Source organism: Arvicanthis niloticus, chromosome 27 (assembly GCF_011762505.2).
Source record: "Arvicanthis niloticus isolate mArvNil1 chromosome 27, mArvNil1.pat.X, whole genome shotgun sequence".
Taxonomy (NCBI): domain Eukaryota; kingdom Metazoa; phylum Chordata; class Mammalia; order Rodentia; family Muridae; genus Arvicanthis; species Arvicanthis niloticus.
In genome coordinates, this window is record NC_133435.1 from 15,091,244 (window position 1) to 15,112,707 (window position 21,464).

Below are 21,464 nucleotides of genomic sequence, written 5' to 3' on the forward strand. Positions count from 1 at the left end.
CCCACTGAGCTATCTTGTTGACATCCGCCCCTTGAGAACTTAAAATGAGTCATGGAGAACTTTAGGAAGGAAACTCAGCCATGCCTCCATGGGCTCATGAAGGGTATTGTCAGCCTCCCAGAGTCATACAGAGATGCCCAGGAATCAAATCAGGACCCATTAAACTCACAAACAGAAAGATGTCATGTGAACCAGCCTGAAAAGCAATGTGATGTCACTCGCTTGCTCCTTCAGCATCCAGAGCCGTGTGACTTCAGGATGCTGATGGGAAAGACTTTAAGTCACTGAGGTACCACACCAAAAGTAGCCGTGGTGTAGAAGTGAACAGTTGGCCCACAAGGCCTACTGTGCTTATCTCTAATAGAGTAGCCTTGGCTTAGGGCTCCTCTGCCTAGATGATAGATTTAAAGCCTGGGTGACCTATCTCATTCTCCCCAAGATGTTCCTTGTCATCTTTTGCAAGTTCTTGTCTGTGTATCTAGGGCCAGGGGACAGGAAACAGCTGAGGAGAGGCCCACCTGCTGATTGGTTTGATTATTTTTTATCTCAGCCTCCAGTCCCCACCCTGTATGAGCATGCCTCCAGTATCTTCAGGGAGCCACCTAGGTGGTTTGACAACCCTGTTTGTGGGTTATGATGGGTGTGATGGAAAGACAGGGCAGGATCATCCTCTTTCTCTGCAACCACACACAGCCAAGGCCCCTCCCACAACTCACCTCCAGGCTGAAACCATCAAGAGGCACGGGGAAGGAAGCATGTAAACAACTTTGAAAAACACCCAAATATTACCCTTTGCCCAGATGAACTTGGAGTCGTGGTTTTCTTCATATAGCTATGCTGCCTAGAGTCCAAAGTAAAATTCTTTGAGGACAGGAAAGGCTCTTAGCTCCCATAAGAACCAACGTTTCTCTAAATGTAATTTCAACTGTCAAAATCAAGGTTATTTTATTATACACACTGTTAATGGAAAACTATATCAATTCCTCTAAAAACTAATATTTTTATGTATTTCATTCTGGTCTTTTCATTTATTTCTTTGCTTTCTTTTATCCTCCTCCTCTTCTTCCTCCTCTTCCTCCTCCTCTTCCTCCTCCTCTTCCTCCTCCTCCTCCTCCTCCTCCTCTTCTTCTTCTTCTTCTTCTTCTTCTTCTTCTTCTTCTTCTTCTTCTTCTTCTTCTTCTTCTTCCTCCTCCTCCTCCTCTTCCTCCTCTTCTTCCTCCTCCTCCTCTTCTTCTTCTTCTTCTTCTTCTTCTTCTTCTTCTTCTTCTTCTTCTTCCTCCTCCTCCTCCTCTTCCTCCTCCTCTTCCTCCTCCTCCTCCTCCTCCTCCTCCTCCTCCTCCTCCTCCTCCTCCTCTTCCTTCTCCTTCTTCTAAGTAATACCTATCACTGTGTTTCTAGCACAACGTGGGGCATTTGGCATTGTACTGCATTAATCAGAATGCAGGGATGGTGGGAGCATCTTGCCTTCTCCTGTACCTGCCCCACACCGTCACTCTTCAGAAGAGATAACATGATAAGAGCTGCCAACTCCTCAGTCCCAGGGACAACCAGAGAAAATGTTAGGGCGGTATCAGCCTAATTGTCAGTAAGCAGATCAAGTCTCCGAGCTTCAGTGGTAAAACCTGCTTGCCACTCAGCCACACTCCCCTGCCCCACTGCCACTGCTGATTAATCATTAATCATTAGTCTCTGAGGCAAAGGAAGGGACACGTGTATCCCCCTGGTGCTCTCTGTCTGTTCTATAGGCATAGAAGAAAGTTGAGAATGTGGCCAGCATGTCTCAGTTCTGTATTTGTCAGTGGGTTAGGTCCTTAGAGAACTTCCAAGGTGAACGCTAACATTACTTCTATGGGCATTGAGGGTAAAGTCCTTAACCCTGCGACTTAATGAGAGAAAAATTGAGGGCTTCTTTAAGCAGCTTAGATTTATCTTGTCAATATAAGTGATGGGAGGTTTCTTTGTTCACTTTAGAAAAGAGATTGTGTGTGTGTGTGGTGTGTGTGTGTGTGTGTGTGTGTGTGTGTGTGTGTATCTAAAGCATCACTTTATTATGTCACCATCCACGCTGTCCCTTTATGATAGACAGGGTTCATCTATTCCCCTGCTCTAAACTTAATTACTTTGCAATTAATTCTTTGTTGAAAATAGCAAGGCTCCTAAACTCAGAACATTTCTTTGTGAGGAAAGCTGTTTATGGATAGAGGTCAAGAGGACGTGTTGGAATATTCCACAGTGCTGCCACAGATATTCTGAATGAGAGTTCTGAGAGGGGAGAGGTCATGCCCCACACAAGGTAGCTGTGGAACTAGAAGCTTCCTCCCAGGCAGGCTGAGTTACCGTCAGCCTTCAGGAATGGATCTTAGGAGCTGGTGATGTTACTCAGTGGGCAGAGTGCTTGTCTACCATGCACAAGGCCCTGGGTTCCACCCCCAGTTCCCTATAAAAGGATCAGGAAGCTGGGCATGGTGGCACATGCCTTTACTCCCAACACCCGGGAGGCAGAGGAAAATGGATTTCTGTGAGTTTGAGGCCAGCCTAGTCTACGTAGTGAGACCCTGACTTAGAAGAGGAGGAGAAGGAGGAGGAGGAGGAGGTGGGTGGGTGGGGAGGAGGAGGAGAGAGAGGAAGAGGAGGAGGAGAGGAGGAGGAGGAAGAGGGGGAGAAAGAACGATGTTTCATGACTACACCCCCAGCACTTGGGAGGAGGATCAGAAGTTCGTGCTCATTTGCTTAGTTTGCTTTCTATTTCTTTTATAAATGCCATGACCAAAAGCAAGTTGGAAAGGAAAGGATTCATTTCAGCTTACCACCCTCAGGTCATAGTCTATCACTGAGGGAAGTCAGAGCAGGAACTCAAGGCAGAACTAGAGAGAGATCATGGAGGAATGGTGCTTTTGCCTCGTTAGCCACGGCTCATTCAGCCTGCTTTCTTATCCACCCGAAGACCACCTTCCCAGGAGTGGCACTGGCCATAGCAGGCTAGACTCTTCTACATCACTACATCAACCGAAAAAAAAAAAAAAAAAGCCCCACGAGCTTGCCTACAGACCAACTGATGGGGATATTTTCTCAGTTGAGGCTTCATCTTCCCAGATGACTCTAGCTTGTGTCAAGTTGACAAAAACTAGCCAGCACAGTAAATTCAATGCCAGCCTGGGACACATAAGACCCCCATCTCAAAAGCAAAAGAGAAGAAGAATCTTAAATACAGAACCATAAAGAAGTCTCATTCCAGCCTTCTAATCAGGTTTTAAGACCCTTAGTATGTATGTAACTGATGCCTGTGCATAAATTGGTACAGTTAATCTGGATAAATTCTTGGTAAAGATAGTTAACAGTAATGCTATCCTATACATAATGTGATTTTTTTTTTTCTGAGCTTACGTACATATTCAGAAAGTAGTTCTCCCCAGCCTGGTCCTTGTCGAGTGACTTCTATAGCTAAGGTCACCGAATCCAGGCCATGTCTCCATAAGAAGGACACCTTGCATATTCTGGTTGCCTGAGATTTGAGAGGGGAAGGGCCATATCTGATGAGTGTTGCTTTAGCCTCATACTGGTTGTCTGTGAAAGTCTAAGCTACAGCCCTAAACCATGTTCCATGAGTCCTCTTCTTTATCCCCACCAACCTTTTAAGATGCCCTTCTGAGGCTAGCCTGCACAGAGATTAGCCAGTTAATGCTTTGGGGAGGAATCACAGAGATATGACCTTTCTGGGCAGTTGGCGTCATCTTAGAGAGTCCCCTGGCCTTCAGAGTGCCAGGGACTGATGGAGCATTGGTTGGTAACCTCGAAGCCCTTCCCAGGACTGTCTCATCAGTCTTCCTGTCAGACTCTGAGGTCAGCATTGAGCATATCAGCCATACAGAAGGATGGGGCATCTTTCAAAAGTGGGCTGAGTATTCAAGGACAGGACCAAGGGGAAGCAGTCAGTGTGCTGAGCCAAAGTCAAGCAACTGTAAGGAGTACGTGACAGAGAAGAGGGCTGCCAGGATGCTGTACAGGAAGCAGGTCCTAAAAACAGTGGGCAGGTTCATGGGTAAATGAAGGAGTAAATGAACCAGTGAGCAAGCTCTTGTACCTTCAAGGGATGAAGGGGGAGTGCATTGGAAAGTTGTTAACATTTCACCCACTTCCCCAAACATTCAGAAAGCTGGGTCTCTGTGGGCCTCTGTGAGATACTGTCTTGCTTAGTGAAACTTGTCCTGACCAATTCTTCAGTCTCTACCAGTTCAAGTCTGTTCTTGCCCATCACCATGTCAGACTGAGCAGTAGAGTTTAGGCTTTGGCATATCTGAGAAGACAGGGTTCTTGCCAAGAGCTACGTGTTTCTTGGAACCACTGGGTTTTTTTAATGTGTGTGCGCGCGCGCGCGCGTGTGTGTGTGTGTGTGTGTGTGTGTGTGTGTGTGTGTGTGTAGCAGGGGTAGAGGTCAGAATGAAGTTAGTTTTCTCTTTCCACCTTTACATAGGTTCTGGGATTTGAACTCAAGTCAGTGGGTTTGCTCAGCAAGCACTCAAATAACTGAGCTAACTATACAACCTTTGAAGGCACTTTTGATTCATCCAGGCAATATTCAAGAGCTGTTTTCCAATCAGTTACTGTATGACAGATACTCAAACAGGGATTAGGATACAGAGATTTAAAAAAAAAAAAAATGGTACCTCTACTTAGCTAGAAAGAGTAGTGTTCTCTAGCATCGAGAAGGGAAGATGGTGAGGATGCAGTATGCAGGATTAGGAGGAGCACGGATAAGGGGTGCACAGTGGTTTGGAAGCATTACCTCTTCCCTAGAGATGGAGGTGGACCTGTACCAGGCCACATGGATTAGGGAGTGGACGATGGTTCCACCTATCCTTTCACAGATGTTTTTGGGCTCTGTGTAAGCAGCACAGCAGAAGACATCAAGTCAACATGTGGGTAAACTTGACGATAAACAGACTAGATGCCCTGGGTGGAAAGACATGGGTTGGGGCCTTTACTTGAATCTTGATGGAAATTAGCCCAGAGCCCAGTCAAGGAAAAAAATTTTAAAAAAGAAAGAAAGAGAGAGAGAGAGAGAGAGAGAGAGAGAGAGAGAGAGAGAGAGAGAAGAGTTCTTGACAAAACAAAAAAGGATACCACTAAAAACAAAAACAAAAATAAAAATAAAAGCCAGAGATCTATACTCTACTAACATAGAACATTTGGGGAAGTGTTATGACTGAGAAGCCAGGTGCCTTTCTTCATTGAATGTGTTCCTTGAGGATTCAGATACAACATCACAGGGGCAGAGCATGTGCTAGAAGGAACACTGCGGTGAAAAGCCAGAAGTTTTTCCTTGCTGATGGCTCCTGCTCTTGCACACTAGAACTGGGTGTAAGTTTCACTCAGTCTCCAAGACCTCAAGGAGTGCATTGAGCTCTTTGAACTCCTTGTTCTGTCAGGGAGAAAGGCAAAGGCTCCTTGAAGCATCCTCATCTTGCCCTAAAGAGGCCAAAGACTCAGGGTCTGGTTAGTGGGTCCCAAAGGCCAACTCCCTGCTTCTCTTCCACTGAAAAAGTCTCACCTCCCCTTTAACAAGAACATCACTGCTCTATAAGACCCCTTGGAGTCGTAGTGATTTATCCAAGGGGAGTCATAAGGATGAGACTAGCAAGATGGCTCAGTGGGTAAGGACTGACTATACCTACCCACAATTCATCCATCACTTAAATAATTACCTGCATGCTGGGCAGAGGATCCCACATACCCTCCCTTCTGAAGACTTGCTTGGCATGTGGGTGCTCTGAGAAGGAAGGGAAAATAATGACTGGCCTCCTCCGATACCTGCACATATATGGTACACACATTCACACACACACACACACACACACACACACAAAATAAACCTTTTTTAAAAACCATTGAACAACATGCTTTATGACAATTTCTACAATGCAAGGAAGGCCTCACCACTTGGTGACGGCAGCCCGTAGGCTCTTTTCATGATACTCGAGTGTTCCCACTGCAATAGAGTGCAGCCACATCTTACTCTATAGGCCCTTCTCCGGGAGTGGGGGGGGGGGAGGGGCACAGGAGTTTATTTGTTGTTGCTATAGAGCAGCATCCCAAACGGAAATGCTTCCCTGCTGATGACAGAGTTAACTCCATGTTTCTATCCTGGAGGAGCCGTGGGTGAGATTCCATCGAATATGAATGGAGTTCCCCCCAGGCACTCTATACATTTATTATAAAGAGCTGGAGTTTTGAAATAACAAAAATAACTTAGAAGATTGGAGGAGAGTCTAAAAAAGTCAGATGGGCATGTCTCCTCAGGGTCATGCTCGTGTGTCCCCTACCAAGCAGGAGGCCTGATTTCAGGAACTCCTGAGCACTCCCTCTTTATCCAAATGGGTGGATGTGTTGTGAGTGAATCACCTTTTCCAGAGGGAAAGTACAGACAGAACTGTAGGTTGAAGCAGTAGGAGCCGCAGTATTCACTGTGTGTATGCATGTGTATATATTCATGTATGCACACATATGTGTGCAGGAACACAGCATGTGCATACTCTTGGAAGTCAGAGGTGACCATCAAGTGTCTTGCTCAGTTGCTCTCTGCCTTATTTTTTTTTAAGACAGGGTTTGGCATGCATCCTGGAGCTCACTGACTCAGTGAGGCTGTCTGGCTTGTGAGCCTCAAATCCCGCTGTCTCTGTCTCTCCAATGCTGAGATGACAGGCATGCACGGCCATGCTTAGCTCCTCTAGGTGAGTGCAGGGGTCAGACTCAGGTCCTCAAGCTTTCGTGGCCAGCACTTTGCCAACTGTGCCGTCTCCACATCCCTAGATTCACTTTCAGTATGGACTTAGTAAAGGGTCCTTAGTAAGCAATGCAGACAGGGATGGTGGTCTAGTCCTGTAATACTGGAGAGGTGGAGGCCAGAGAATCATCTGAAGTCCGGGATGGCCTGGTCTAAATGGCATTTCCAGGACATCCAGGGCTACAGAGCAAGATCTAGTCTCAATAAACCCAAAAGAAATTTGGGTCACATTCGAATTTTCCGTGGTACCCAGAAGATGTGAGGAGGGGAGGTTTCATCTGTCCCACTGTAGGGGAAGCACAGAGAGTAAGAAATCAAGACCTGTGGGTTTTGAAACACTGTGCTGAGGGCTCTGTGGCTCTTCCCACTGTCTGTGTTTCTGACTTGCTAGAAAGGATGGTCTCAAGCAGAGGTACAATTCCTAATGCAAAATTCTACAGAAAGCGCCATGCTAGTAGACATCGCTGTTAATTCACTGGAAAGGGAATCTCCTCTTTAACAGCCTGGCAGCCGCTCATAAATGAAAACAGATATTCAGCCACCCCTAGAAACTGGGAGATCCCCACTTTTCTCCTGGTACAAATCCTTTAGAACCCCAGGAACCCTTTTTCCCATGCTGGTTCCCCCACCCCCAGAAGCAGGTAGAATTTACCTGTGGTCTCAGATTAGAGAGCTGGCTCCTGTTACATCAATTTAGTTCCAAACCCAGAGGAATCCAGACTCAATCCCTGGGGAATGAAGCTGCCTCTCTGGCTCTATCCATTTTAGGAAAACCCGGTCTTACCTTTGCCCTAGCTTCCCCTGAGCATTTTCTTCCAAAGCAGAAATAATGTGTTCCGTGGTCCTGGAACAACAGTTTGGTGCGTGAATGATTGCCAGTGCACGGTCCAGAGTTCAGGCTTTGAGAATGTTCTATGAATTCAGATGAGAGTCACAGGCACCAGGTATTCAGTGAAACCAAGCTATCATGTAGTATAAGAGGATACATCTCACATCTCTAAAACGGTCCAGGAGTAAGAACCCATTAGACTGCTTAAGGCAGAAGGAGCTGGGCCTGGGAGGAGGGCAGGCAGAATGAAGGGGGGTGGGGGGAGATGGGCAGAAAGCTGAGGAATGGGGCTGGGGAAGGCTCAGTGAGTTGAGTGCAAACATGGGGGCTTGGGTTTAATTGCAGCACTCATATAATGAAGCCAAGAGTGGGGCTGTGGCCTAGGAGGCAGACACAGGAGGAACCCCAAGGCTCACCATCCAGCCTTCTGTCTTCCTTGACTAACTTCCATCCTGTGTGAAACTGTCGTTAAAAGCTAGGCAAGGCCAGAGAGGTGGCTCTGTGAGTAAGGACACTTGCTTGACAACCCGAGTTCAAGCCTAAGGACCCACATAGTGGGAGGAAGGAAACAGCTCCTGTAAGTTGTCCTCAGACTGACACAGGACCACACCATGACACATACGCATGAGAGTACTCACGTGCTCACACAGGAAGGAAACTTTAAAAGGCAGGTGGTGCCTAAGGAATGACACCGGAGACTGATCCATGGCTTCTACAAGCACATATGTGCACATACAGGAACACATACACAGTGCACGCGCACACATGTATACAGAAAGGGAGGAAGAGAGAGAAAGAGAGATGGCAGAGAGAGAGAGGGGAGAGGGGAGAGGGGAGAGGGGAGAGGGGAGAGGGGAGAGGGGAGGAGAGGAGGGGAGAGGGGAGAAGGGAGAGGGGAGGAGAGGAGGGGAGAGGAGGGGAGAGGGGAGGAGAGGGGAGGAGAGGGGAGGAGAGGGGATAGGGGAGGAGAGGGAAGAGGGGAGAAGAGGGGAGAGGGGAGAGGGGAGAGGAGAGAGGGGAGAAGAGGGGAGAGGGGAGAGGGGAGAGGGAGGAGGGAAGAGGGGAGAGGGGAGAGGGGAGAGGGGAGAGGGGAGGGGAGAGGGGAGAGGGGAGAGGGGAGGAGAGGGGAGGAGAGGGGAGGAGAGGGGAGGAGAGGGGAGGAGAGGGGAGGAGAGGGGAGGAAAGGGGAGGAGAGGGGAGGAGAGGGGAGAAGAGGGGAGAGGGGAGGAGAGGGGAGAGGGGAGGAGAGGGGAGGAGAGGGGAGAGGGGAGAAGAGGGGAGAGGGGAGGAGAGGGGAGAGGGGAGAGGGGAGAGGGGAGGAGAGGGGAGGAGCGGGGAGGGGAGGGGAGGAAAGGGGAGGAGAGTGGAGGAGAGGGGAGAAGAGGGGAGAGGGGAGGAGAGGGGAGAGGGGAGGAGAGGGGAGGAGAGGGGAGGAGAGGGGATAGGGGAGGAGAGGGGAGAGGGGAGGAGAGGGGAGAGGGGAGGAGAGGGGAGAGGGGAGAAGAGGGGAGAGGGGAGAGGGGAGAGGAGAGAGGGGAGAAGAGGGGAGAGGGGAGAGGGGAGAGGGGAGAGGGGAGAGGGGAGGAGAGGGGAGGAGAGGGGAGGAGAGGGGAGAGGGGAGGAGAGGGAAGAGGGGAGAAGAGGGGAGAGGGGAGAGGGGAGAGGAGAGAGGGGAGAAGAGGGAAGAGGGGAGAGAGGGGAGAGAGGGGAGAGAGAGAGAGAGAGAGAGAGAGAGAGAGAGAGAGAGAGAGAGAGAAATCTGAGAATATGCTGGCTTCCTGTTCTTAGCTGCTGGAATTACAGAGTTGTTATGTAATCCAAGCCAGCAGCTTGTGGAGATTTGGCTAATAGTTAACTTAATTTCTCAGGAATGTCCTTTTTTTCCTAAGCAGAAAGAAAGTAGAACTCTGGTCAATGAATGAAATATCGGGAGGGCCATCTGGGAGGACTGTTCCCACAGGACCCACGCAGCGCGCGATCCTTTGAGCTTTACTTGAATATTGAGTGCAGGCTAAGAGAATTGTTCCCATTGGGGAGGCTGGCTCCTGTAGATGGAGGAGGCTTGTGCTTTGAATGCCTCCACGAGGAAAGGTAGCAGTTGACAATTCCACCCATACCGTATCTTATTGTCATATCAAACTATAATAAAATTATGGATTACAGAAAGGCTCTAAGACTCTGCATAGTAAACAATCATCATCATCATCATCATCATCATCATCATCATCATCATCATCAGACTTATACCAGTGCCAAAGCAATGAAGGAATTCTTTGCAGCCCAGTGTCTCATCTGCAGTCTGGTGGTCACAGAGGCCACACCTGCTATCTGGGGCTGGCTGGCTCTGTGATTGAGACTCCTGGCTGAGTCTCACTTGCTCTGGTGAGTCACTTCTGCTTTCATTACTGGTGATAAAATTCTGAAAGTTTGCCTGCGCCATCCCTGTCACTTTTAAAGCTGCGTTTAAAGCGCCCTTTCGAACATGACGTGAAATACGGACTGTTAAGGGAAACATTCGAAGTTGAGAGGAAGCTGACTTAGCTGGAATGTTCCATGTCTTGGTTCAAAGCCTTCCTTCTTTACCAGGTCTGGCCTCCAGGATGGCTTGTTTTCTAGGTTGTTACCTTGGAAACTGAGGCATGAGTTTCTCCTCTGTCAAGAGGAACAGTATCAGCGTCATCACTCAAAGATTATTGGGAATACTTAGGTCATGTGGCAGCAGCTTTGGAATATGAGTAGGAAAATCAAGACGTTTGCAGGGGACACTGTGGTCGCACATTCTCCAGTGACAGGGACACATTTTGAAAATCGAATTTCAGATATCCCGCCCCCCCCTTGCCCCTTGCGGTTTTATGCTTCTTTCACTAGGACATAACAAATTCCAGTACAAATTAAACTATGTTCCTAAAATCTATCCTAGTTGACAAAGACAGGAAAGATTAAAACCTCATTGCAAATGAGAATTTAAAGGAGAAAGGATGAGATTAAGTATTTTTCATAAATAAAAAAATAAAGGAATGTTTCTTTAAATTGTGTGTGTGTGTGTGTGTTTATGTGTGTACATGCATGTGTGTATACACCACAGCACATATGCAGAGATCAGAGAACAACTAGAGTTAGTTGTCTCCTACCATGTGGGTCCTGGGGATTGAACTCTTGTCTTCCGGCTCAGTTGCATGTACCTTTACAAGCTGAGCCATCTCATATGCTCTTAAATGAATGTTATGTACAGGATATCACTGTAATAACTTCCCAAGGCATTGAAACTGCTCTAGTAACACCTTCTTCAGCTGCTGAGGAAATTCCACTATGTTCACAGCCCAGGCAGGAATCACTCACACTTCCTGTGAGGGAGACATGACTTCTCAGTTTTCTGGCCATCCCTTTCTAGCTAAAATTGTCTTTCTATTATGAAATATTCAGGGCCTAGGGATATAGCCTAGTCGAGCTCTTTGCCTTGCTTGCACAGAACCCTGGGTTTGATCTTCAGCACCTCATGAGTTGGGGGTGGTGGCACACACTTGCAATCCCTGCACTCTGGAAGTGGAGACAGGAGAATCAGAAGTTCAAGGTTAACCTTGGCTATACTGTGAGTGTGAAACAAGCATTGTCTACATGAGACCCTGTTTGTAAGAACAAGAAAGGAAAGAAGGAAGAGAGGGAGGGAGGGAGGGGGAGGGAGGGAGAGAGGGGGGAGGGAGGGAGAGAGGGAAGGAGGGAAAGGAAAGAAAGAAGGAAATCAGTTGAGCCAGTACAGTGTTTGCTATGCAAGCATACATAGTCTGAGATTCACAAAACCTACTTAGAAAAAAAGAAAAGAAAAAATGTGATGCCATACATTTATTATTCCAGGTCTGGGGAGGTCCGAACAGGGGGATCCCAGGGGGGCGCTGCTCTCTAGCCAGTCTGGTTAATCAGTGAACTCCAGATTCACCTGCACTCATCAACAGGTCAACAGTAGGTGAACCCTCATACACCAATGCCCAATCAGCCTTTGACAAGATTTTGATACATTGTGCCTTTTCCCCGTGCTAAAGCAAATGCTAGTCATTGTGCTGTTCCATTCAGGAATATTTCCCAGTGTGTCCCGTCTGAACTGAAAGCTCCTCTTTCTCTCTCTCCCCCTTGTTCCTTTTCAAGGCCACTCATGAAGGCCTTGTGATTATCACTGTGTTTTGCCTTCTAGACCTGCCACGTCCACAAACTCGATTTCCTGTTCTGTGGTTCTCTAGAGACCTTCCAGTATGGTGAGCCGAAGCATTAACTGTATCTCTCTGTGAACATTAGGAGACTTCGGAGTGGTAGATAAGGATGCTTGTTTTCCCAGGAATCAAAACCTAGACAGTGCTTACCTCTTTACTGCCTTCATTCTGGCACTGCATAAAGCATACTGAGTTAAGCAGAGATAATTTTTCAGATGTAAAGTCTGGTTAGGCTAACTATTAACCCGATTATACATCACTATAGACTCTCATGAAAGTAGCTAGCTTTATCAGCCCTTTTTCTTCACAGGATCTACAGCCCCCTAGGAAAGGTCAAGCGTGCAAGTAGCAGTTGCCATGCAAAACGGGGTCTCACAAAGAGATATCTGCAATAATAAAAACAAAGCGATTCTGGATAAGGGTTGTCGTTCTTTGTTTTATCTTCCCAGTAGCCCTTTGAGATGGGTGTTTCATACTAGCCTTTTTCTCATGACTAAAATTTTATTTATATAGCTTTATTGTAGAGATTTTAGAAAATATAGGCAAGATGATAAAAGAGCAACCCATCATTTCCTGTCTCCCAGAAATACTCTCATTAATTTAGTGTATATATTTTCAATCTGTCTTTTCAATGTACTTGTTCTTCTTCAGCAAAGATGATTGTCTGATGTTCTGCATCTTTTTGTCTCCCTTGCTTTCTTTATGCTACCAGAACAGCCTTCTCTGAGATTCATGTTATCCCCTGACATAGACATCCTTGACCCAAGTCTTCCTCTTTGTTGACATTCATGTAGCTCCTGCCTTGTCTATCACTCAAATAAGCAAGGATGTGATTTTAAAAAGATCTGCATGGATCATGAACCAAAGATTAATCAATATGGCTACATTTCTTTTAAGTTTTTTTTAAACTTTATTTGTTATTTATATGAGTACACTGTAGTTGTCATCATGCACACCAGAAGAGGGCATCAGATCCCATTACAGATGGTTGTGAGCCACCATGTAGTTGCTGGGACTTGAACTCAGTACCTCTGGAAAAGCAGCCAGTGCTCTTAACTGCTGAGCCATCTCTCCAGTCCCATCCTTTTTCTTTATTCTTTTTTCTTTTTTTTTAAGAAAGAACTCTCTGTACAGTCTAGGCTAGCCTCCAACTTGGGGCAATCCTCCTGTCTCAGTTTCCCTAGTGCTAAGATGACTGTCACATGGCACTGGGACTGTCTCATTTGGGCCATATTTCTAATGGTAGAATTTATGGTGAAGAAAAACAATCTTATGTTTGTTCAATTAGGGAAACTAAGGCACAGACACTTAGATGCCTTACCCAAGATTACATCTCACGTAATTGACAAAACTAGGAATTCCTGACTCAGAATCCCATAGGGGAAATAATTTACCCATCTAATCTGACAAATACAAATTCATGAAAAATTAAATACTTAGGAGACTGAAAAAGGACTCAGGTGTTATCTTAGTTACTTTTCTATGTCTTTGAAGAAACACCATGACAAAGGTAACTTGTAAAAGAAAGCATTGAATTTGGAGTCTCATGGATACAGAGGGTTGGATTTCATGACCGCTGTGGTAGGGAGCATTGCACCAGGCAGGCATACATGGTGCTGGGGCAGTTGCTGAGAGTTTCCATCTTGGTCAAAAACCTCAAGGCAGAGAAAGCCAACAGGGAATGGTGTGGGTTTTTGATGCATCAAAACCTAGTGACACACTTCCTCCAATAAGGCCACACCTCTTAATCCTTCCAAAATAGTTCCACCAACTGGAGACCAAGCATTCAAACCTATGAGCCTATAGCAGCCATTCTCCTTCAAACCATGACAGCTGTTAAGAAAGCCTGCTGTTCTGGCAGAAGACTAAAGTCCACTCCCAATATCCACATTAGGTAACTCACAGATGCCTGTAACGTGTAGCTCCTGGGGCTCTGATACCCTCTCCTGGCCTTCTGAGCACCTGCACGCATGTGCACATGCACACGCAATTTGTCATTGTTAAAGCCCTCCTTTTTTTCTTTTTTTTGGGGGGGGGGGGTGAGGGTGTTTCAAGATGGTTTCTCTGTAGCCCTGGCTGTCCTGGAACTCAGTCTGTAGACCATGCTGGCCTTGAACTCAGAGATCTGTCTGCCTCTGCCTCCCAAGTGCTGGAATTAAAGGCGTGCACCACCACCGCCTGGCTCCTCCTTCTTTTCTTAAATTACCTCCCAGTATGTTCAATCCAAACAGCTTGTCTAAAATCTTGTAATTAAACAAGTGGATGCTGCAAAGTACGCTCCTTTATGATTGAATTATTGATGTTTTCATACAGTCTGGGTTTTTTTGGTAGGTTTTTTTGTTATTGTTGTTTTGTTTTGCTTTTTGTTTGTTGTTGTTTTTAATTTTTCTTTTTCAAAATATTAACCATATTGAGTTGTTCTGTGTGTTTAGGAGATGCAGGTTTGCTTGCTCATTGTTTTGAGACATGGTCTATCTCTGTCACTCAGGCGCGCTAATGTTGGCCTTTTAAAAAAATTCTGTGTATAACCCTTGGTTTTTGCTATATTCTAGACTAACTAAAGCCCTCTCCTTTTTTGATTGTCAGTTATCCCACTGGATCCTGAATCTCTTGACTCTCATCTATTCTGGCTGTGCAGATAATTTCCTCCAGATTTAGAACCAATTTACCTTGTTCCTACCGTGTCAGATTTGCTTCTTTTCTATGTGATCTGGGGCAGAGTCAGTGATGGCTCTGGTCTCTTGTTCCTGCCATCAGCAGCAAACATTGGGATGGGGTTATTCCATCTTCACTTACCTTGGCCTTGGTGTGCTGACCATGAGCTACGGTTGAGCTTGTTTGTTGGTATAATATATTGATGTATAGTATCTGCCATCCTCCATAGTCTTTGGGTTATCCTTATCTAACCAGTTCTGATAGCTCTTTCTTCAGGGATCAAAAATCTAGCCTGCTGACCGCATGCTGGTGAGTCAGGCATAAGCAGTTCAAGTCTGTGCTGCCCCGTGAGTGTCAAGGAGAAAAAAATTCAAAAGATTCCAGAAGTCCCTAAAGAAAAGCACTGTCAGAAAAAAAAAAAAAGTATCATAAGCTCTACTGTTGAATTAAAATGCAATATATAAGATAAAATTTCTCAATTATGGGAGGGTGAGAGATAGCTCACTCAAAATAGCACTTGCCTGGCAAGTAAGAAGACCCAAGTTTAGTACCCAGAACCCAGTATACAGAACCCAGAACCTAGTACCCAGAACCCACAATCCACAACCCATATAAGAAGGCAAGTACAGAGTTGGCACATAGGTCAGCAGGTAAACAAATGCACTACTGTCAAGCCTGACAACCTGAGGTCGGTCTTAAAGCCAGATGAGAGTCTGGCTGCTTGTGACTCTGAAAATGGCAAGATGGAAGATGGAAACCGAGGGGTCCTCCGGTAGGATCTATCGGGAGCTCACAGGCTGACTAACCTGACCTACATGGATAAGTTTCAGGTCTGTGAGGACCCCTGGCTCAAACCAAAGATATGAAGAACCTAAAGTTGTCTTCTAACTCTCACATGTGTGCTGTGCACACACACACACACACACACACACACACACACACACACACACACACACACACACCTCAATTCCAGAAGGTTACATTGGAAGCATTGGAGGTCACCACTTCATACCCCTGCCCAGAACTCTGAGGTCAAATGTAAACCAATTGAGAGAGACCTTTTCAGCCAGGTGGTGGTGGCCCACGCCTTTAATCCCAGCACTTGGGAGGCAGACGCAGGCGGATTTCTGAGTTCGAGGCCAGCCTGGCCTATAGAGTGAGTTCCAGGACAGCCAGGGCTATACAAAGAAACCCTGTCTTGAAAAACAAACAAACAAACAAAAACAAAAAAAACCAAAAAACAAAAATAAACGAGAGAGACCTTTTAGACAGGTCCACTTTTCATATGCAAGTGGATGAAAGGAGATCCTTCTTAGAAGAATAAAGATTCTAATGATTGTCACTGGGTCCTGGTTTTGGTACAACCAGGAGAAATCCCTCCCCTCCAATATGGACTTTTCATAATGAATATGTATTTCTCAGAGAAATTTCTAAGATATCCACATTTCTTTCCCAGAGAGACTGATGACCTGTGTGCCCTGGAATGTGACCTGCTAAGTCCTCAGAATAAAGACAAGACTTGAAAGAAGGCATAACTCTGGTTTTCCTGACCAATTAAAAGTTGCTTCCCGGAATGTTAGGATATATAATCTAAAAGAGAAATGGGTCTCTCTCTCTCTCTCTCTCTCTCTCTCTCTCTCTCTCTCTCTCTCTCACACACACACACACACACACACATATTTTAATTTTTTTTTTTAAAAAAGAGCTTTTCTTCTCATTCCCACAACCATTTTTCACACCAAAGTGGAATTGCTTTTATGGCTAAGAAAAACACCTTGGTTGGTTAAAAAGTTGAAATATTCTTACCAAATCAGCTCATCCTAGGCTCTACGCTAACATGAAAGAAACTCACATTAAAATAATATTAATGTTGATAATTAGTACTTATAAATGATTCTAAAGGCTTTTTATGCAATTATAAAGGGTTTGATTGTCGTAATATTGCTAAATGCTCTGGTGCCTTCTGCCTGTTGCCCTTGGTCCCTGCAACCCTGACATGTAATTTATTTCTCTCTTGAGTGAACTCTAAGCATTAATGTCCATTAAGAATTTCTGAAACAAAGTCCCGAGATTACTTGGAGCACTGTCAATAAGATTATCATTAATAGTTCTTCTGTCCTAGACAAGGACAGCATTTTGTAACATTGTTTCTATTTGGCCAGCCTCTTCCGAGACTGTATCCTGATTCCCGGCTTCCTGGAGCTTTTCTCCTTGACCTATAGAACTCAGCAAGCTCAAGTCTGCCAGCTAGACCAGCTTCAGGAGGAGTGGGAGGGGCAGAGAGTGAGCACAAAGTGAGAAACTGAGATCGCTTTCTTTGTGAAACAACTGTTGGCCATTTGAAAGAAAGGAAGGCAGGCAGAGAGAGAGAGAGAGAGAGAGAGAGACAGACAGACAGACAGACAGACAGACAGAGAAAGGTTGTGCTGTAGTTCTTAAATGAATGTTCATTTGCTGCCTGTAAAGTATGGCTTTCACTGCTGGCTTCCTACTTTCCTGGATAAAGACAAAAGAGGAGCCTGGGTGCCCCTTGATGGAACACGGGAAATTAAGTGCTTGTCGCTTTGTTTGCTGAAATTTGCCTAAGACTTCAGGCACTGGTGGCCCAGATTAGACACATGTTTTGCAGCAGTTTCCTGATGCTCACACACACCTTCATCTGCCCAAGGAATAGCCTCCTATTTAGTGCAAAAATACAGTCACACAGTGTACGCGATTAGAAACATTGTTAGCAGAAACTGATCCTAAGCACTGTGTCCCAGGTGAACTGTCTTCAGCCTTAGGGAGGACTCAGTTTACCTCCCTACCTCTTTTGTAGTTCAGAGGGTCAAAGCCACAGCCTCGCTCACACATGCTCTGTCTGGCCGGGGAGCCAAACCCAACCCTTTTCTCCTTTTATTAAGGACACAGAGGCTTCGGGAGGTTAAATTATTAACCCAAGATGCCACATTTGACAACAAATACAGCATGTCCCTTGGATGTCTTACAAGAAGGAATTCACAGTCCAGTGAAGGCCATTGGATCTGGGAACTCTGCTTTCTTTAGAAATAAACCGCCAAAGTGTAAAGGCTGTGCAGTGTTGTGACAAGCCAATTAAATCCCGGATTATCACTCTGGCAATCTGCTCCCCGCCTTCTGAAATGCATGAATGTGGGAATATTGGGGGAGGTAAAACTAAAGGAAAAAGGAGAGCTTTCCTACATTTTAGGCATTGTTTGCTCTACTGTGTTCTTCTGCTTTGATATTTAACAGAGAGGGGACCACAGGTAGATACCCCTGCCTAGGTGTTGTTCATCGAAAGAGGACTAGAGAAGACAGGAACATACCCACTGAGCAAGCCCTTGTCTAGCACACCAGGCCCCTGAAAATGTTCATTTAGGAATTTGCCACACCAGGGAAGGAAGACAGATGCTGCCCTTTCACACAGAGAAAATACCTCTGTACCCTGACAACAGCCCCCCAAAGCAAGCCTCCCAGGAGCCCATGAAGGAAGTTAATTGATGTAAGATTGGGTACAGATTGGAAATAATCAGATTACATTCCTAAAGCACTCTTTTCCAGGAGTCTAGAACTCTAAAAGTCATCCCCATGGATAAGCCTGCCAGTGACAAATGTGTGGTATTTTCATGGCATGTACTTTGATGTATCTTGAAATGTTGTTGGCTCAATTGAGTCAGGCAAGCTTATGATACTGGAAAAATACTCTGATTTTTGAGTATTGGTGGGATTTTTGTTGTTGTTGTCAGTGTGGTCTCCGTTTTAAGGATTTAAATCCCTAATATAAAACTACAGCTGTAGGTCTTCTGAGAGGTTTCAGGCAGTGCGGGGTTTGCATGGCAAGCATGAGGGCTTGTGTTCTATCTCCCAAAATCTGCACTTTAAAAAACAAACAAACAAACAAACAAGGCATGGTGACACCTGCTTATAACCCCAACACTGGGAGTCAGGGACAGGACAACCTCTGGAACTCACTGGCCAGTAAAGCCAGCTTCCTCGGTGAGTACAAGGACAGTGAAAGACCTGTAGCAAAACAGCCACAATGCCAAACAGTAAGACATCCGAGGCATATGCACACATGCACACATGCACACACAGAGACACATACACGCACACACACTTCTGCATAACCACTTAGAGTACTTTACAATATGATAACAGTTTTGAGAAAAGGGCTAGGCTTTACCAAAGCAGGATGCACAGACCCTTTGTCAGCCAGATGCAAGGGTGATAAGGGCAGATGCAGTCCCTGCAGCATGTTCCCTCTCTTCTAGAATATTCTAGATTAAGTTTGTCCTCTAGTTGTTCAGACTGGAGTTTCTTTGTCCGTTTGATTCTCTCCCCCAAACCTAAACTGGAGCTTGGATTAAATTAGCTAGGGGCAGGGCTTAATTCTCTTCCCATAGACTTAAATTATTTACACAGCTCACTTCTAAGAGGCATATTTGAAGGAACAGACTTCCTCGTTGAGTACACTTTATAGAGGTGCTATCTACAGCAGGGTCTTAAAGACTTGCCTTAGGTACTGTTTGCCATCAAGCATTAACTTCCACGGAGAACTGGTAAATATACTAGTTAAGTTTCCCTGGGCCTTGGTTTCTCAGTCTGAAACACAGGGATCATCTTCTTTGTCCTTTTTCCTAGTCTGTGGAGTCCCAGATACAAAGTATCACAAGTCCTGTAGAGAAAGAATGGGGACAAATTCAAGCTACCTGCAGGATCAAGATAATTATTTTTTCCCGTGGGGAGGACAAAGGGAGGTTTATAAAATGTCTCATTACCCCACAGAATTTATCTCTCGAGAGTTTACACTGTTGCCCCTGCTTGCTTTTTCTAGGGAAACGGAATTCTGTCTTCAAAACAGCTACTCAGTAAAAACAAAACAAAAAGTGTAATATACCCAGTTAGAGTGCCATAAATATGACTTGAGCCTTTAATAAATAAAAAAAAGCATAGTATTCTTGAGAGGAGGTGTGACTTTATTCTTTTCTTCATTTGATTGGTTAACATGTCTTCGTTGTAAATAATAATGTAGCTTAGGATTATATTTATATAGACAGAAGTTGCCAGATAGACTACTCAAAGCTCAGTAAAATACAAATGCAAAAGAAGGAGGTTAATGGTGGAAGTTCAAACACAAGCTGCCAGTCTGTATTTCATCTGCTACCTTTAGCAACCCCAACATTGGCATGGCCTCCATGTGTCAATATAGCACATTAATTGGCGATACCACAAAACTACAAGACCAAGAGTTTGAGCCATTTGGAAGGGGAAGACATGCTTTCTTTCAAGAGACAGATATGAAGCTCCTGCTCCGTGCCTGTTACTGTAACCTCATAGATCAGGCAGCTTTCCTGGAAAGAGATTCAAAATCTATTAGGAGTGTAATCATCATGAAAAATTTTGATGAGAACACGGTACCACGCTGAATAATAACTTTAAGTAGAAAACCCAATGCGGTGGGATTTTCATCAGGCCTTCGAGTGTCAGGAGAAAAATAGTTCCACACTCAGCGAATATAGATAGGTCTGTTTGGGGTTGTGTTCAATCCAATTGTGTGTAGGGGGTTGAATAATCAGGAGTGACAGCCTAAGCGCTTTCTCTTCGAAGTGATTTTACAGAAGGCACCATTTCCGAAGGAGAGTATGCTCGCATCCCCAGTAATGCTGAAAGGGCACTAATGTATCAATTTATCGGCACGGGTGTCATGAGCTGGAGTCACAAATCATACTCGGATTTTAAGATTCGTTCACTCACTGCTGCTGTTGGGGAAAAGGGCTTTCCTAGGAAAAATGAGGCTTCTGAAAGTTCTAGAACACTCCTGAAGTTTCCTTGGATAGTCTTTGAGCGTCTTCACAGAAGTTTCTTGCTCACTCTGCAAAGCCAAAGTAAACATGATGAAAAATAATCGTCTAGTTTTCCTCAATAAAGGGGAGGGGGCGGGACAGGGCGGGGCGGGGGCAGGGGCGGGGGCAGGGGCGGGAGCAAGAGACAAATTTGAGTTGGGCTATGTAATTTCAGCTTCCTTAAATAAGGCCTTTGGAAAACTTTGGAGAAGCAAGTGTGTGATTTTGGTCTTGGCTCACAACTTTGAAAACTTTTTCCCCTTAATTTCTACCAAGGTTTTTCGTAACAGATCTCTTCCCTGACCGATGTGTTCCATAGTTAAGTAATAACCCTGGTGCGGGGTGCCAAAATTTCCAGCTACTTTTACTTTCCAGAGGAGGGTTAAATAGTTCTCTTAATAACTTGAAAGAAAAAAAAAATTCAAGATTTACCACAGTTCTTAGTCACAAGTTAAATGTTTTCAACAGTTTGATTATTTTTTGAGCCTATTCAGCCCTGAGAGTGTCTCCTAAGAAGAATGGAGCACAAGAGTCGTTCAAAGCTTAGCTACAGTGAAGCAAAGCTAGAAATGCTTATGGTCATCCACTCTGTCAGGTGCGATTTGCCAGCTACTACTTAGTTCCACTTGTCACCTGTCACCCATAAATCATCTTGGGAACATCCAGGGTGCTGACTCATGCATCCTCTGTGTTCCTATCATACGTATGGATGCTATTTCTAGAGAGCTAGCCACCGTTCCCCTATGGACTTTAACAAATATGGACACATAAATAACATTGTGTGTGGCTGTATTTCCTTCACTATAAAAAGCTATGCTTCGAGTGAGCAGGAAGAAACATTTTCATTAAAAAGGAAAGTTGGAATCAAGAACTGTGCCACATGAATGGCTCCACAGCTCAGCTCAGTCTTGTCAGATTGGGTTGGCATTGCTCTCCTGTGCCTTCTGCCTGCCTAGTAACATGATCCCCTCCTGTATTGTCAATAAAGCAGTGAGCTTTCTCTCATCTCCTTCATCCTGGTATACTACTTACTGTCTGTGCCTTTGCTTTGTGTATGCATGCATGTATGTGCATATATGAATGAGGGTGCACTTGTATGTTTAGGCCTATGTATACACAGATCTATGGGGAGGGCAGAGGACAACCTCAGGTCT

At 45.3% G+C, this 21,464-nt stretch overlaps 1 protein-coding gene across 1 annotated transcript in view; it reads left to right on the forward strand.

The window, feature by feature from the left end:
- Window positions 1–21,464, forward strand: part of Rora (RAR related orphan receptor A) — a 726,948-nt gene that overhangs the window by 515,465 nt on the left and 190,019 nt on the right. The gene's annotated exons all lie outside the window — the stretch shown is intronic.